The following is a 19280-nucleotide window of genomic DNA, read 5'->3' on the forward strand; positions in this document are numbered from 1 at the left end:
TCCTCCTCTCTCTGGCACCAGGGATGCACAGAGTCAGGCAGGCAGGGAATACTGTGTGAGAGGAGACATGGCGGGAGTCCACAATGGATCCACTTTGAAACTGAAACTTCCTTCAAAATGATACACATTTTTCTGAGGTTATGCGTCTCTTTGGCATTTATCTGCCTCTTGCATGAACTGAGCTCTGCATATGAACGATCTTCACTAACCAAGGAGGATGGGGAAGCCAACATCCGAACAATGGGGAACAGTATGTCGTCAATATAGCTCATTTCAGATATTTCATTTCAGGAGATGTCTAAGCTCTTCTTAATTAAGGACAAGCTTATGGTTTCAAATTAACTCATTTAATTGAGGGGACCAGTTCTTGTCTGCAAGACAGTGTGGAGAATGTCTCCAGTCTCCTTCCGGAGGCTGTTGGCTGACACATAAACACGGGGATAGTTCACAACTATCACAGCAGCCCCATCCATACCTCTGGGACAGCCTCTCTCTCTGTCTCTACTCAATGAGATGCACACTGCCAAAGACTCCCTCCATTAGCTTTTCACCATCAGAACAGCTATTCACTGCATATTCTCAAGCCATTATTCATGTTAGCAGCCAATGCACCACATTAGGGTTGTTTTTCACCAGCCGACATAATGGAAAGACGAAAGAAATGGTATATTTTCTCTCAATGATTTGTTGTTTTTTTTAAAACCAGTCAATTCTCAGGCTGATCGTGCTGGGTAAAGCTGGTGGAGCTGAAGTGACTTGTCACCATGGAGACGGCAGCTTCTACTTCATGCCAGAGCAGTTCTGCTAAAGCTCCGAGATGAGGGGGCAGCAGGAAGGGGCTGTTGGTTTGTCCCCAGCTCAGCCACCCCTTCCCTTACAACAAATGAGGGGGACCGGCCCGACCTTAGATGGAAGCCAGATTTGTCACTGGAGGCCATATTTAAAAAAGAAAAAAACTAAACCTGGAGCTGGTGAAATGAAAAGTCCCAGCCTGGATAAATTACTTTTACGACCCACACAGAAGTCAGAAATCTATGGGGAAAAATAAACTCAAGAGGGGTCAGTTTCAGAGGAGGTGTCAAAGTGTTGTTAAACTCACTGGGCAATAATCTTAAGTACTCCATGATTTGCACTAATTGGTATGAAATCACCCACAGTGCTTAAGTGTGGCTACCGCTTCGGTTTGCTGCATCTGCTCTATGTCAGGGCCGATTCTTTCTGACAGCCTGGAAACAGAAATACAAAATTACTATACAAATTTCCCACCTTTGACCTTAAGTCACAGGTACAGAGAGGAAATGGATTGTCACCACAAAATCTTTATTGCTCTATGCCTTCTTATCGGCAGTAAAGAATACAGAAGCTATTCTAAACATTATGAAATAAAATGATTTAAACACAATGAAAGGATTGCTGCTTGGCAATTGGTACATGCAGTTATTAAGTGAAGGGGTGACATAATATGTCATAATATTTCCAGATATGTAATACAGTAACACAAATAAATATTTCATCTGTCAGTAAGAGACCGGTGATTATGACAGTAAGAAACTATCACTGTGAGAGGACCCTGTCAGAGTTTTATGTCTTAAATACCTTGCTTAGATCGTCATGGGATAGTGATATCCCATAACCACTCAGGGCTGGATGAGGCTATATTTGCTCTCTCTCAAACATCAAGCTGTGTGAGTATTCATACCTCATTATGTGTGGCATGCACCCTAATGCATACTAATTGCTGCCTATTAACCTAATACTTCCATTAACACTGTTTAATTTGAAGCAACATAAAAATAATATGGAACAACTGTTGAAAACAATTAAAGCAAGGTTGCACTAATATGAATCTCTCCACAGTCAGTCAGCAAAACAGTTTTTTAAATAAGTTTCATTAATGTGCCTTAATAATATACAGAATATGATTGAAATGTTGTTTGTGGCTCTAGTTTATATGAAAACCAAATCAGCACAGGTTAATCCCAAGTGCTTATGCAAGCACGTAGCTGTATATTTAGTTTCACTGCAGCTCTGAACAAATCTGCAAGTGATGATCTCCAGTGAATGAAATAGCCACCTGTCATGAAATGTTTCGGTCTCAGAGGAGCAGTGTCATGAGTTGTGTTAAGTAGTTAGGTGACATGGGAAGAAATTCTTAAACATATAAACCTGCAGGCTAACTACCTCCCTGTTACTTTAACACAAAGGGGCTTGTTACTTCAGCATTAATAATCAGGCCTCACCTAAAAAAGAATTAATTTGAAACTATGCATACACTTCTGAATAGGAGAGGGTAAAACTATTAATTAAAAGTGGAACAGGTTCTTATTTTAGTGGAAAGTGGAAAAATTATGAGCCTTTGTTAAGGAAGGCCCAGGAGCAAAGCTTTCATTAGCCTACATGCATGGCAAAAGCAATTCATCAACTGTAATTTTGCCTCAATGGGCAAAAAAGAGGGATCAACCTCAGCATGCTATTTATGGAGATTTACGGAAGTCTGGGAAATGCTAATGTGATTAACATTTATCTAGAACATGTTTCAAAATGGCCCTCGTGTCCACATTTTGCCTTTAAGATTAAGTTATTGCACTTGCTCAAGAAAAAAGTGAAAAAAATACAGAGTGATACAGAATCTGCTTCGCAGTGCAAGAGCACAAAGATGATTTTTTTTTGGGGGGGGTTCTCTGTCACATTAGTGGAGCATCCCCCCCCTCCGAGTCCCCTCCCCTCTGTCTAAATATCTCTCTTTATGCGTGTCTGTCCCCAGATGAAGGCGCGGCGAGCAGAGCGGCGCTTTTGTCCTACCGGAGTGTCTCTCTCGAAAATGTGAACTGTTCCACGGATTAGCCGAGCAGAGATTTATTTAATGCATCCTCATAGAGTATTGTTGAAATCTATTTTGGGATACGGAGCTTGCCAAGCTCTAAGCCTGGTAATATATGCCTGCTACAGTTTAAGAGAGAGGGTTCACAGACCCTCTTTATGTCGGGATCATATGGATCATAGAGTCATTGAATATGAAAATATTTAGGGCTGGTAACACATTTATTGTTTTTGCACAGCTCCCACAAAAAGGCTTGTTTCTATGGCCCCCCTCCTGTCTCTTATTTGTATGGCCTGTTTAAATATTTGATGTCCTAGGGAATGATTGTGATCACCAGATAAGATACTGCACATGCATATGCCATGAGAGGCCTCTATTTAAGATAGCAGCTTAAGGTTTCTGAGAGGCCAACAAAGCCATGGATGGAAAAGACTGCAGTGCATTTGCATTTGAGCTGTGGATTTAGGAACAGCAAGAGCAGAATGAATACTAATAATGTATCTAATTTAAAATGCTAAGTATTTACTTTAGAGTATATTCAACCTCCAAACCTTACAAATAAAATCAAAAGACGCATTTATATTCACCATCTGCAATAGTGTGTTTTCAGCCAATGACGACCCTTTATGTTTATGAAAAATAATAGAAGTTTAACACTGTTTGTCACTTGCAGTTAGACGACTGATCAGTTTCAACTCGCTGACATCAGCAAAGTCCTTAAAAACGGAATCAACTGCCCCCGACTTTGACTACACTTCCCAGCATGCCTTCGGGGGATAAGGTTTGGACCGCTTCTCCTCGCAGTAAACGGGTAGCAATGTGACAGAGAGTGACACAAAAGAGGAAAGCCAGGGGGTGTGCAGGAGTGGGGGAGAGGGAGCCGGACAAAAGAGAAGACATGGGCTTTGCACGGAGGACATGATAAAGCCAGGAGCATTATCGTCAGTGTGAAAGACGGGGGCCATACTTCAAACGGGATTTTCTCTCCATGACAGGATACTCCGCTGACGCAGAGCAAATAGCTCTCCGTAGCAGTATATAGCTTCAGGGCTTCTCGGCTTCTTTGTAAATTCAACAAACTACAATGCAATGATAGGATCTCATACAGAGAGGCCACAATGCTCAGTATCAAAATGATAGATAAGTAAATAAAAAGGGTAAAGTAGAGAAAGTCAAGAATTGTAAAAAAATATATATACTAGCAACTGATGCATTACTGCAGCTGCTATAGTGGAGGCATTAAGCTTTTCAAATATGACTCTGGAAAAGAAGCCTCAGGGTTCAATCAATTAGTCTGTGATTATTATTACTTCTGTTGTTATTACTAGTCCCAGCAGCCAGGCTGTTATGGTAACCCTAGACGCTGTCCATACTACTAATCCTTGCCCCTTCCCTAACCTTAACCTTTACTCTCTTAATCAACATCATATTCTGAGCAAGTGGGCAAAATATTTACATGTTTTATCTTGCGGCGTTCACTGAGAATTTGCTTTCACTCTGGGAATTCTCAGCTGAAGTTGTTTACATCACTGTTAAAGTGTGTGTATACAGTGAGTGTGTGCGCGTGCTATTCTGTCAGGATTCCTTTGTTGGCTTTTCATCTTTTGTCTGGGTTGAAAGTCACAAGTACATTAGGGTCCCAATAAATTAGAGGAAGAAAGGCTCCCATTGTAGATGGGCTGTAGTGGGTGGTGTAGTTGTGTCTTTATATAGCTCTGTCTTGCACATTGTGGTGTGACTGACATAACAGTTTAGGTCTGGCCTTAGAAGTTGTGGTAAAATACAAGATATTTTGAGTTAATTAAGTAGAAAAGACAGTAGTACAACAACCGCAGCTAGACAAGTTTATATGCCAGACTGGTGCTAAAGCTCTTCTTTTATTTTGTTCAATATTTAACCCATCTGTCCAAAATTCTGAAAATGACTATTGAGAAGTTTGATCCAAAAGCAAATATAAAGTGGACAGCAAGATAAAGGAAAAGCACGGAAACAGTGAAGCAAGCAAACATTGCAGTGAGACAAAGATATTTCTTATGCAAAGCTCACACACAATGTCATGTGTGATAGCGACGAATCCTGTCCAAGTCACACGCAGGGGGGTTGGTGGGGAAACAGAAACGAGGTCGGCTGCCTGCATCTTCCAATGACTCCCCCTCTTAGCTTTGATTCCGCTGATCCAGTATCTCGCCATATAGCAAGGGGACACAAAGCAGATTTGAGCTTTGGGCTAATCTCATTAAGAAACTCTAACCACCCCTATGAGTAGTGGGGGAAAAGCAACTCATTCTGCACTATGCCAGAGCCAAGGCTCAGGGAGGCAGGTGTAATGTTACATAATTAGCCTCTAAACGGTAAAAAGGAGATTATTGCAAATGGCCTACTAGCCAGCACATGCAGTGGACCTGGTCCCTGAAGACTTGTCAGTCTAGTGAAGCTGAAAACATCCTGGGGGAATTGATGTGTGAAAAAGAAAAAACAGGTTATTTGCAGTTAGTGTGTGGTAAAGAGTGGTCAAGACCCTTTGTAATTTGGTCCACTTTAACAAATGAACATGAGTTTGATTATGGTGTAAGTGCAGGCAGTTTAAAACAAAGTAGTGGGTAGCCAGTTTGGAGCAGTAGAACAGCAGGAAGATGAATTGACATGTTGCTGAGCCTTCCTCCATGTTTCTTCTCTTCCTCTTCATGAGTGAAAATGTTACTTTCAGGTATATAAAACCTACACGAGGGGGGTTTAGTGAGGCCTGACTTTGGGCTGGTGCTGAGATGTCCTGTCAACCACCAGCAGGGGCTGACTCCTGCAGGGAGACGACCAACAGAGGGATTGACAGAGTCGGTCTGATTCAGGGAAACCACACCTAGTCACTCATAACCTCAAGACTGGATTACCATGTCAGATTGTTGCCATATGTGGCACGGCGCACCACTCTGCCAATGACAGTGATCAACTACTGCCGCTCACCATAACCATCCAACAAATATTACTGTCAAGAGTTCAAACGCTGAACGGACTCAAATAAAGGATTTCTGCGCCATGATGAAACACAATAACCCATACTGTCCAGCAAACATGCTAATTAGAGAAACAGATGATCTGAAAGTCTCTCCGGGCAGAGCCAGTTAGGACAAAGAAAGAATGGCGGCATTCCTTTGTTTGCCTCTTCAGACACGCTGCAGCATCGGCTTGCTGTTACATAAAGTTGTATAACAAATGAGCCTGGGCTCTTTGAACTGGCTGACCACACAGGCCTGGAAGAGTCACTAGGAGCCCAACATGTGGCAACAATAAGATGGCCCAGTCCTCTGCAAGACATGTGGGAGACACTGCATTCCAGTGGAGCTCATTAAAGCTAAGAGACAAATCCAACAAACACTGCCCCATTCTCACAGGAAGACTATGAAATATGTGGGACAGGCCTCGGAAAACAATAACTGCAGTTGCATCTATTTATCTACTTTTTTATTAATAATTTGATCTATTATCTATTCCACATGACACCAAAATGAGGGGAAACTATTTGCTCATCATCTCAGACACTTAAGCGAGTCAATGTGACGGACAGCTGATTTTCAGACACGTTTTAAAGACAATGACATTCTCGATGGCTTTTATAAAGTGTTCAGATGTGGTTTAGTGTTTGAACCTGTCATTGAATTTGGCTTATTTATAACGCTGTTTGTTCCACCAGTCTGCCCAGTTAAGCTATGTGTTCTGTTTAACTTGGCTATAAACAGACTATTGCTGACTGTTTGAACTCCTCCTCATACATCCACAGGAGCAAAGGGTGTGTTTGTTTTCAACTGTTATTATAAAATGTGACATGATATTCAGTTTGTGTACACGACTTCGCAACGTGAGGTCTTGTATTATGAAGATCCTGGAGTGTATTCACTTAAGATTGATAAAAAAAAAAAAAAACTCAATAAAATCAAATGCCCACCGGGGAGGCGGTTTTTCTCGCTGTAGCAGACATCTGGCATGATTATTTTCAGCTCTTCAACTAATCCTCTCTAAATGTAAACTGAAGAAAAATGTGCCAAATGGCTTTAGAGCAAGACTGAATTTTGGACTTGTGGAAGATTTAAATGAGTTTTATAGAAATGTTAGAGGCATTATTGGAAAACACAGTGAGACAATTGTAATTAGTTTTCAGCCTGTCACATTTATAATCATTATCCCACTTTTTAGACATGCCAATTTTTGACTCCTGTTAACCATTGCAGCTGTGGAGAAGCCATGTAACATACAGGAGGGTTTTTTTCATGTTTTGATGGGCTTTCATCTGTGTTGCTGGGCGTTAGATGTTTGATATGTAGCGTTGTGACTGGAAACGCTTGAGTCGTGTGCACGCCATTCAGAGGTGGCCCAGTAAGAGCTAATCTACTTGTCAGGGTTGACTGCCAAGCATATCAGCCCACACACTTCACAATATGACTTTATTCATACTGTAGATCTGGGACATTAACTGTCTCTGCCCGCCAGAACACAACACTTACGCCCACCCCTCCCATTTGAAAGAAACCTACATTATAAGCCTGTGTGAGTGATAAAAACTGATCCACATCCTTTACACCTCACATCCACAACCCCCGTCACCCTGAGATTATAACCTCAGCCTTGTTGAGACACATGCTTTACTCACATTTACACTTAAACAGCACCATTTTGCAGTTTCTCTGCATTTTGATGTCACCATTCAGAGGGCTTCAGGAAAACTGCCAACAGGATGTTTGAACAAAGCTCCACTTTACAATGTTTCAGTTCTCATGCAGCCATATTTGAAATAAAAAAGACTTTAGGGGCTATGAGCTTTATAGCAACTATATCATTAGGGACTTCTCAGACGGCTACCAGCAGAGTAAGCACAAAGGATTGTGCATAACGCTAAAGCTGTGTGATTAGATGAGTCAAACCAAAAATTAATTCCATGCAGTGACAAATGCAGTGATAGCTTCCGAGCAGATGACCTGGAATCATCTTAAATAGAAAAACTGCATATCAACTTTGACTCGGAACCACAACATGTGTTTGATCAAGCTTATGGCACTTTTTACCATAATAAAAGTGGCTGGGATGAGTTATTGAGCTTAAAAAATGGTGCCTCATGGGCATTTCATAAATCTCTAATAGGCCAGTGACCTCAGTTGCCAACACTTCATAAATCTATATCAACAAAATTGGAACTTCAAAACGCACATAATATAGCAAACATGTCTAATATATTTGCTTCAATTAAAGAAATTGAGTACAGGTCAAATAGGCAGGGTTCACATATACATTAATAGTAACCCGTTGAGCAATTATTTACAAAGTAATAACTCCTTTATAAAGAAGAAAGGACACAGAGACATCTGCAGTCAATTAAAGCCTCACAATTTTACAATGAGGTATAACAGGGATGTCAGGTTTTCACACTAATTTAATACATGGTTCTCTGACCCAGCTATTATGAGAAGGATACTTTTGCATAACATGAAGATAATTTTAACTCTAAACCATAAAGCAGGGGAGCTGTCACAGAAAGTGCCGTTGCCAGATGTAAGAAATATCACTCTGGACGGAACTGTAGCGAGACAAAATGAAAATAAAAACCTATCCAAAGTTCACAATAGCAAAGCTATTCAAATAAACCAATAAATAAATGAGTGTACAAATGTGTAAGCCTCAGGGCAAAGAGAGGATCTTGCTGCCAAGTCACAATCTCAATCTCAGTCTGTAGCACACCACAAGGGGCAGTGTGTGGTACTTAACAAATACGGGCTGCAGTGCTGCTCCACGTTGGATTCACTGCAGGGGTGGGCTCACAGGAGTCAGTTAAGGTTATCAAGTGTTTATGGCTCCATTTTTCCACAAACGCAAACAGAACACACAAGAAGGAGAGGAAATATTAAACCGCTCAAAATGCGAATGTATCAACACTGTTACATGTAAATATATTTGATCCTTCTTGTGATAATTAATGGTCCATGGTTCCTGTGTAAAAATTCTAAAAAATCTCATGCTGCTGTTTATCTCTCCTGTTAATATAATGTCCCTATCACAATATACTGTGCTAATATTAACAAGACACCCAAGCCAAAGTCCTTTCATTCCAAAATGGCAAACTATTTATTTTCAATATGTCATTAAAATGGGCTCAGAGGAATGCTAAATATTTTATACGACCAATTAATAGCTTCTTAGTGGATGGATTTTATGTGAATTAACGGACAGTCTCGCTCTCCTTTTTAATTTACTAGATTGGATTGTTTCAAAGGAAAGGAAATCAGTTTTCACAGGTACAGTACCGACAATGGCCCTGTGTGTACTAATAAGCCTACTTAAAAATAAAATTTGATTACAGAAACATTCTTTTTTTTAAATTAGAGGATTAGTTCGTATTATTTAAGCATATGTGAGAGACAGATTGGTTTGTATCCTAAAAATGTACTCAATGAAAAAAACTTCCATTTTGGTAAAACACTATGGGTCAATACATTTTGGTGCAGATTTTCACTTTCTTTAAGAAAAATAGGGCTTTATTTTTTTTAACATTTTCTTACTCAGAGAATTAATCATGGATGTTGATGAAAAAAACCTGACATGTTTAGAGGACTGATATTTATGAGTTGTGTAATTTGGTGCAGATCCAAATAAAAATCTGGATCTAATGAATTTAAATTTGGTTTCCTTAGGGAACTGTTGGGCCTTGGCGGAGGTATATGCACTCTATTGAGTGCAGTTTTTCCTTTATTAGTTTAATGTTTTAACTGTAATAGAGTCATATATTTTGTGCATAACTATACAAAAGCATATATTTTACACTTGACTATTTAACAATATGGCTCATGCATTGCTTGGTCATTTATGTATTTACTGTGTTAGAGCAGAGGATGTTTTCATCTACATTCACAGTCAGCTGAGCCACTGAAGGAGCTTCAGGTTGAGGAGGGGATGGGGTAGAAGCTGGGGGCCATGCGTGTGTGGAACTTGAGAGCACAACCTGAATCGCTTTCAATCTATGTACTAAAACGATGGCGATGAAAATTAGACCCAGAGACACAAAAAAACACTTGTTTGCAGATTAATGTCCTGAATAGAGGCTTGTGAGGGCACTCTTTGTCACAGGCTTCACATTGTGCCTCATTGTGCCCTCACCTGAGACTAATTCTTAAAAGAGCCCAAAACCACAGAGGGCTGAGCAGCACACACAGGACTAATATAATAATACTTCATGTTAATATATAGTGCAGTATACTGTATATACTGTTTATTTAGTCATAAACAAGTAAGTCAGTGATCACACTGCAACACAGTTTGTGCTTTTTTTCTCTCTACAATGTCACATTTAGGCTCTAATATTCTCCAGGAGAATGAATATATTTGTTGACTAACAGCATGAATAAAACTCTTAAATTTTCAGAATTTTTAATCTTGTTTAATATTTCCACCCGTTTTATGCAAATTACAGTCTATTAGCATAATCTCATTTGAGAATACATCCTTTTAAAGTAAGAGATTATAACCTATTTTTTTAAACACATATAAATCAAATGTTTTATTGAAATGGTAATGTTTTAAAGTCTGTGCGCTCTGCACGAAAGGAGTGCATTTACATATATACTTTTTTTTCTGCATTAGTGGCTCAACAGACTAAAGATACAAAAAGAAGCTAAAACCTCCATGAGGGAAAACATCTAAACAGCTTAAATGTCTTGGCAAACACGAAACTGCAATTTAAAGAGCTCCAATAAATATTCTCTTTGTGTTATTTTACCAGACACGTATGTATATACATGTATACATAGCATTTCTTTAAGTTTTCTGATATCAATAGTGTTGTTGATGAGATTGTGGAGAGGAGAGGACATTACCTCCAGGCATTTAAGTGGGTCTGTAAAAGCTTCAGCGAGATATTGAGGTGGATAAAGATGTAAGAAAGGACCATTATGCTGTTGAGGTGGTAGTGGGGGGGGCTCTATCTCTCTCTACATTCCCTTCTCCTTCCCTCTTTACGTCTGCCTTGAACTTGTGAGGAGTTCAGCGGGTCTGAGCCGACCGTCCAGACAGGCCTCTGGAATGCAAGCGCGTCCACTCAAGCCCGTCTGACCTGCCACCATAACCAGCTCCATTTCAGCGGGCTAACTTACCTATTCATTTACAATGGGACTCCAACTTTATCTTTCCTTGTAACACAACATTAACTGCCAAAGAGCTGGAAATGCATTATCAGCCCGCCCCAAAGCTTGGATTGCTTCCCTCATAAATAAGATCATTATACGAGTGGTAATCCCATTAAATAGATCATTTTGCAAATATCTAAATCCAATTAATACTGTTTTCAGAGGGGGTGCAGCAAACACTGCCTTTTAGAGAGCTGACATGCTGTGACTCCACTTCTTTGTTCCTCACTCCCATCGTAGCAAGAGTGATATTAATAAACACAACCCCGAGCCTGAATCACTCTTTGATAGAAAACTGGGATTCAGTTTTTTCTTGTTCTTGTCAGTGTTTATCAACGGAAAACATTTAATCATTTCAAGCTAACTTCATTTCACTCAAAACGTAAAGAATTTTCCTACAATCTTCCCTCACTTCTCCTTCTGGTATGTATTGCACTTGCTTGCACAATGTGCTCTGCAGGATGTCCTTATGCTGTAATCCTATAAAAACCCCTGGCTGGACTGGGCCACACGAGCTAAAAACTTTTAAATGATTGCCAGATGGTTTAACAAAGTTAACGAAAAAGCCATTTATGGAATTAATCCAAACTAGTTTCCTGAATCATTACCATAACTCATCAGTGGAAGTGCCCTCTGAGTGCCCTTTAACTTTGGGATGTGTGCTCCTGCGTGAACCATGACACTTTCTCTGGACCATTAACCAGAATATTAGAAAGACAGAAAACTTAATTAATTGTCCTTGCAAAAACTAAACATCTGTGAGCAAGGGAGGTATTATAATCCTAAAGTAGATGCCCCTCAAGTGCTAATGTTTGTTCCACTGAACTACTAAAGTGCATAATCCGATAAAGGATATCCTAAGCTTTGATTGTGCCTGAAGTGGTTGTTTTACCTTTGTGGAAAGTGCGCCTGGCATGGTAAGAATGTTTTTGTATCTTTTCATGGTTTTTAATTGCCAGCTGAAGCTGTTAGGAAAACACTGCTGTGGTTAAATGAATTAGAAAACAGTGCCCCTGGGTGATGTTAACACATTGCACGCTCTCATCCAGCGCGTATGGAAGGCAGCTGCCGGTGAATGATCTATGTGTCATTTATATGGCTGTTTATGGTACAGAGTGAAGGAGACCACAGCTCTAATTATGGTTTTCAATGTGTCTAGATAACTCCTTTTGTCTTGAGGGTTCATTTTGATATCTCTGAGATGATTTAAATCACATTGTCAAAAGTTTATGCTGCTTCCTTCAACCCATCAAAGAAATCAGACAAACACGTGTCAGTTTCTATTCATTTAAAAGCATTAAAGTGAAAAGCTTTTAAAATTCTGGGAGGCCAGGAGCATTGCAGCAGACCATAACTCAGCATCCTAATGACAGCATCATTAGAGGTATCATAGCAGTAATTATTCTCTTCTTCTGAGGACGAAGCCTACAAAGAGGGGACTGGTGAAAAACCAAGGCTGAGGCTGAGATCCGTCTCCCCCTCTTCCAGTCGGCTGTCCCCTGTCTAATCTGTCTTTTTCTAATGAAAAGAAGGAAAGCGAGAACAGTGGAAAGAAAGAGATGTCAAGATTGAGGTCGGCCACCCCCCTCACAGGGTCAAACTCGAGGGGTTAATACCTGGTGTCCGACACTGCACATAAACTCCGCTGAGCTCATCACACTAATTAAACAGACACACATCCTCTCAGAGCTCCGATGGCCAATCGCTGCCAGCTAAAAAAGCAGTCCATTCATGGAGGTTGGCAGGGTGTGCGTGTGGGGTGGGCCAGGGAAATGCTACCTGCCCTTCCTCAGTTTGATTAATGTGAAGAACAATGGCGCTCTTGTGGCCCGCCAGCCTCACTCCACTTGGTTCTGGTTCACCGCCCGGGGAGAGGGGGCTGCATGTTCCAAACTCGTACCCCCAGACGAACCAGCACCTAGCCTAACAACTTCTCTGTGACTGGCTGTCTCCTTAAAACACCCATCTCCACGTCCTCAGACCACTGGTGTCGAATACAGTCCAAACAAAAGAAGACATTTTCAGAATACAAGTTGTTAAAATATTGCAAACAAAGCATATTTTAAACAACCATGACTGTTTTCACTTCCAAAATAAATCTCAGATGTCTGCTGCAGCATCTGACATTGTACATAGGGGTCATGCTAAGGTGAGATTAATAATTAGTTTCATTACACATTAATTAGCAATTGATAATTTAATTATTTTAGTATATTACATGTGAGAAAATTGTGAAACATTTTTTTATCCTATTAAAATAATAATTTGTTGTCCAAACAAAAGTTAGAACCCAAAGATATTTGCAAAAACCGTCACATCTGAGAAGCTGTAACCACGGAATATTTCTAGTTAAAACATTACTTTTAATGGTGATTATTCAATTATCAGAGTAATAACTGATTATTCTTCTGTGGATCGATTAATCAACAAGAGACTGACTTACAATGCCGTCACAAAAGCTGTAAACCCATCAATATACTGTAGTAGTGGTTGGTGTGATCTCACTGCAACAAGGTCTGTAGTTTTATCTCATGTCTGAAATCAGAATTAAACTTGGATACAGTCATTCGTGACATGAAATAGCACCTACCCTACTTTGGACTCTCCGTCCTCCAGTGTCCATTCTTGGACCACATCTCTGCTTGATCTCAACCCAACTGTTAAGTTTAGTAACTGCATAAAATGGAGTTGACAGACACATAAACACTTGCCTAAAAACAGCCTCTGTGGAAGTTCCCACTACAGAAGGCGTCTCTATGAATTTTACCATGATGATACAACAGACTCACAAGGTGAAGACAATACTGCTGTCATGCCTGGTAATTAGCTGAGTAATTGTGTCAGCACTAATGCATTATAATCCAGTTATTTCTGTTTATTCTAAACTAACTGCTGGTGCAACTTTTTCTCTGAAGTAAAATTACATCTCTCCCTTTGTGCCCTGCAGAGTCCCAATCTGTGGCTCAAGGCGGATTCATGATTTTTAGTAGTTCTCTCCGAGAGCTAACAAGACATTTATTTATACAAAACTGTCATAGATTATTGCTTCAGTGTCTAATTTCCTCATCTTCCCACAGACTCAAGTGGATGTATCACTTTTAACAGTAGAAATCACTCCCCCTGTGTTTTAAATTATTAGAAGTAGTCAGCTGCAATCTGTAAAATTAAAACCACAATGCCAAGCCAGAATTCTTTTGTGTAGTTTAGGCGCATTCAGACAATTAGAAGGGCTTGGAAAAATATTGTGCGGTTATCTTCCACTGACTTGAATAATGTAATGTTGTGTTTACAGTTTTCTCTAAAAAAAAAAAGATAAGACAGTTGGAGCTGACTCAGAACGTTGCTGCTTGAGTCGTCCCTAAGACCAAGAAAGTGGATCATATATTTACACTGGCCTCCTGTCCGTCAAATAATTTATTTCAAAGCGCTGACGTTGGTTTACACAGCACTGAATGATATAGGGCCAAAATACATTTCTGATGCTATGTTATGAAACACCCTTTAAGATCATACTGGACACGTCTGCTTTCTGTCCCCAGAGTCACAACCAAACATGAAGAAACAGTATTCAGGTTTAATGCTCCAAACATATTCTCTTTTTTTTATTTTTATTAAATAATTAATTTGTTACACAGCAATTGTAACTTTAGTTCGTATATATATCCTCTTTTCTATTTTCAATTTCAATCAAAGTGTTGATATTCTTGCTTTTACCCTCCCTCTTTATGCTGTTTAGATTTACTGTAAAGCACTTAGAGCTGCCTTCCTGTTGAAATGTGCTACACAAATAAACTTGCCTCACTGTTGAATAAATGCCTGATCCAAGTTTTATCAAAAGTGTCTCACCATCTTCCTCTCTGCTGGTGTGTAACAGAGTAACAGACAGCCAGCAATTACATTCAAGGGATAAAGACATCAACTTCACCTCTCTTGGGCGAAATAATTAATTGCAGCACTCGCTGAACTCACAAAGACTTTTAGAGCTTTACCAACTCTTTGCCAGTACTCTGTGCCTCAGCTGTATCATAGGGAAGACAAATTGAGCCACCTGCATGTCTCCAAAACCTTGACATCTCATCTCACTTGCAAATTGCAAGCATGTTACCCCCCTACATAGAAGTCCGTAGAGACTAGCAAGCTTCTCCCCAGCCAAGGCTTGATAGGCCTTCATGCAGCCACATGACACTTTGAAAACAGTGGAGGCATGCCATAACACTGGAGGCTGGAAAAAGAACATGCAAAGTCCTGATGATGATCGCCCATATGGCTGAGAGCTCAGTATTTGTCACACGCTCTGAGCTGTTTCAAGAACTGTTTCACAATTATTTGAAGAGAACTTATAATTGAAAAACAAACTGTGAACGGTGCATTTGAAGGCATGCAGTGAGTGTTATGAAGTGGATTTCTCTATAACTTATGGTTCATTTTGGACTTTTTTAACTAAAGCTATGTACGCTTGTGACATGCAGAAGGATATTTGGAGTACAGATAAACCAGTTTATAGATAACTGAGATATCTTGGAATATTTTCCAATGATATTTATAGTACAATTACAATTCCTTTTTGCTTTACACCTTAAACTGCTTTAAGAAATGCACTAGTGATGATGAATGATGATGTTTCTGACACAAGACAGAAGCAAAGCTGAAAAAAAACTAAAAGAATGCAAACATCACAGGATTAAAAAGAGGGGTCAAACATACGAAGATTTCCATTTTGTTAAGACAATGAGATCCGAGAGCTTTAGTCGATAAGGGCTGATGCCAATGTCAATGAGCCATAAACAAAAACACTTTACATGTCTGCTCCTGACAATTTCTTGCTTTATTCTTCATATGTGAAAGGTATGAAAATAGTTCATGTTTAAAGCAACTTTAGAGTATATAAAGGATATACAGTATCATCTTGCCATTCAGTCACCTCATATGTGACCACATATGATCATATATACCATGAAAATGTTAAGTTCACATAGCAAATGGTTATACTGCACATCATAAAAATAGAGAAAGACAAAAAGATAGGGGGAATAAGATGGAAGAGAAATATTTAAATTTCTTTCATTAAAACTTATTACTTTGTATTTTGAGGTATTGTAATCCTCTTTATGAGCAAATTTGTAATAGCATAAACCATTATTTATCTCAGATTAATTCAGTTAAAGACCTTTTAATTCTCATCTGGTGCAGAACGCCCATGGAGCTTCTCTTTTCACAGCAGTGAAACACCAGTACATCTCTCCTGCTGATCACTTTTTGTAGATTAAAGGATTGTTATTAATTGGTCAATTGGCTAATTACTCATTTTTTTAATTAGTCACCGCAGAGGAATAACAGGCTTTGTGCAATGACCCTCAATTACAGTAATGTGCTCATCACACAAAGGATGCATATGCAACCAAAATCCACAGAAATCTTTTAGACAGAATTTTATATTTTGTATTTTTGAAAATAACAAATAAAAAATCTTGTCTCAGGTACAGAACAAAAATGTTCTCACCTCTTTGCTAATGCAAACTGAACACTACGGGTAAGAGGGTAGGGTAGAAACCAGCAAGCCCACAGAGTGCCATTACTTGGAAAAGCAAAGCCAGAGAGAACACTGTTTTGTTAAGACTGCTGCTAAATTACATACTGAACACCTGTACTAAGCAATAATCAGACAAAAGGACAAGAGCCATAACCTCATTGGCAGAATCAGTATTCACAGCCTGACATGTTGCTTTGTTTATTTCATCAAAATAAACAAAGCAACCATCACATTTCCTTTCTGGTCTGTTAGTCTCTGGTGGTTCCTGGCATCGCTCATTCCGGAAGAATCGCTTCAATACAAGCAAATCAAACCTGAGGCCGTTCCTTTCCTCACAAACTTTAAGTGGTCAGCAAATGTCTTGACACTTGACCACTGGTTTCAACCCCTGGTCCATCTAAATGAATGTTGTTTTCTTAGAATCACAAACAACCTAATCTATAGTTGCCCCTGCAAGCTGTATGTCAACAGGATGTTTTGTTGAAAAGAAGAAGGCTCTACAACCCTCCCTGAAAAAGGACATCAATGCTAATAAAATAAAATATATATATAGTATTTTGGGCAATTAAAGCAACGTGCTCAAAGACAGGAATGCAAAACAACCCCCTGTACATTTGCCTTTTTTATTAAGACAATGGAAACTGATATTTCACAAAATCAAAACTGAAAAGCACATTTCCTGCTAATATATTTTTCAAATTTCTGCCGTTTTCCTTTCATAGAATTGTTCAGATGTATGAACTTCAGTGAGATTTGGGTACTGATACTTCTACCTCTGAGTTATTGTATTTGGCACAACTTTTTGGCTTAGCACTGCTCTATCAAACAAAGCCCTTTTTATATATGTATTTTGGTTTCCATTTCCAATGTTATCATTTTAATTTAGTTGTTTGCATTTAGATGACACGTATGCAGTGACATCCAACTAAAGTGAAGGTGGTGGCAGGCAGGACTAATGCAAATTCTCTGAAATGTTTAACTTAGCACAAAAACACCAAGTAGCCATAAGATCAGGTTAATACTTTCTATTAGTCCAGCGTGTAGTGATGTCATATCCTCCTGGCTGTGCCTGCTACTCTAAACTGTACGCTGCCATCAATGCGTAAGATGACCAGCGAGTGCAGCTCAACAAGGAGCTCTGTATGAGACACCATGAAGCCAGACACTCAAAGACATTGGCAGACTATGCTGAGCTCAGCCCAAATATACACCACTCACCCCTCAAACCTGGGCTTGTTTGGCTGCTGGCACCCAGAGGCATTAGTCAGATGTATGCCAGCTGAGCTGAAGTGTGCCCACAGAGTACACATTGCAGCATCACTACCAGCACTCGTGCCCTCACCTTGTCTACCTTGGCACTTTTTGAGTTTGATGGAAAAAATGGCCACTGCAAACGACATGTCAAGTGCCAGACAGCATATTTATACATCTTAATTAGCAATAATGAAAGGCGGTGCCTGCCAACTATCTGATGCCAGTGGTTACCGTGTAGACTAGAGTGTACATATGTTGTTTGCCTGGTACTTACATGAGAATTGCATGAATAAAATAGGTACAAGGATCCTGTGCTTCACTAGATCTAATATCAAGCATGTGATGCTGATAGGTGTTTAAATGTAGGTAATGTCACACTACTTAATGATAACTAAGGTTATATCCAGAGAAGGTTAAAACCTGCAGGCTGCAGCATGCTTCAGAGTTCCAGAATATTATGAATGAGCAGGAGATGATTATTTGTTGCTCTCACAGTTTGTCAAGTCACAGGTCATTCATTTTAAAGGACCTGTCAGGACATGGTGAACGACTGCAGCAGATTCTCATGATGTTTTGTTTAAAGCCCCAGTGATCTGAGGCCGTGTTTGGATGCAAACATGTTCAGATCTGTCGGCGGCGATAAGTTTGAGCAGTGCACAGCGAGACATTCTTTATGAAGGTAATGGAAACAAGTTGCATGGGTTTTTTACCGTGAAATAGGCTACAGGCATCCTCCTGACGTCTGGATTTATGGCCTGGTAATTCCCCTCTGGAATAATTTGGCTGGTACATCTGCAGCTTAGCAGCATTCCAGCAGAGCTCTCCTGTGCTAAGAAGTCAGGAGATGACTGATTGATTGATTGTATTACTCTAGTTTTAGCATGGCTTTACTGAGCTATTGCAGTAAAGTTCTAATGTGATCTATCCACTGCAAACTACAACTGTGCTTGACGAAAGCAGTGAGCGGCCTGCCTGCTGCTAGGTTGAAGATCACAAATCATAGTTAAATAGTGAACTTAGCAAAATAACCCACAGCAATAACAAGACTGACAGAGATTTTTTTAGAGATAAGGGGAATTTTAACCTCCTGTCACACAGAAAGAACATACCGAGAGCACATATGAAGTCTGAGCCATGATCATAATGTCTGAAAATAACAAGGCTTTCACTGTGTAATGGCAATTCTCTGCTGGATCATGATTATATATAATTCTTGACTCTTGATAATACCCAACAGAGATCATCAGTTAGAGTTTCTCACTGCTCTCACACGACCAAGATCCTTTGACAGGCTCTTTGTGGTGCCAATTACATGCTAAACATGTCTAAATGCAAACCTATAGTCTGCTGACAGCTCGTGTTTCCTCGGTTTTAGGTGATAAGTCCAAGGCACGTGCTGTTTCAGGTAATGACAATGAGATGAGTCACTCACCAGCCTGCTCGAGAAACACGAAAGGTCCGACACAAACTCAACCTGATCCTCAAAACAGCCGGGCCTGTAGAGAACGCAAAG

At 39.8% G+C, this 19280-nt stretch overlaps 1 long non-coding RNA gene across 1 annotated transcript in view; it reads right to left on the reverse strand.

Annotated features, from left to right (window-relative positions):
* Nucleotides 1-19280, reverse strand: part of LOC138413661 (uncharacterized) — a 69999-nt gene that overhangs the window by 49053 nt on the left and 1666 nt on the right. Inside the window, exons 2-3 of the long non-coding RNA XR_011246074.1 lie at nucleotides 19200-19263; nucleotides 18478-18596 (exon numbers count right to left, since the gene is read on the reverse strand). This is a non-coding gene — a long non-coding RNA (uncharacterized lncRNA). The remainder of the gene's footprint in view (nucleotides 1-18477; nucleotides 18597-19199; nucleotides 19264-19280) is intronic.

Source organism: Paralichthys olivaceus, chromosome 14, assembly GCF_024713975.1.
Source record: "Paralichthys olivaceus isolate ysfri-2021 chromosome 14, ASM2471397v2, whole genome shotgun sequence".
NCBI classification, from domain to species: domain Eukaryota; kingdom Metazoa; phylum Chordata; class Actinopteri; order Pleuronectiformes; family Paralichthyidae; genus Paralichthys; species Paralichthys olivaceus.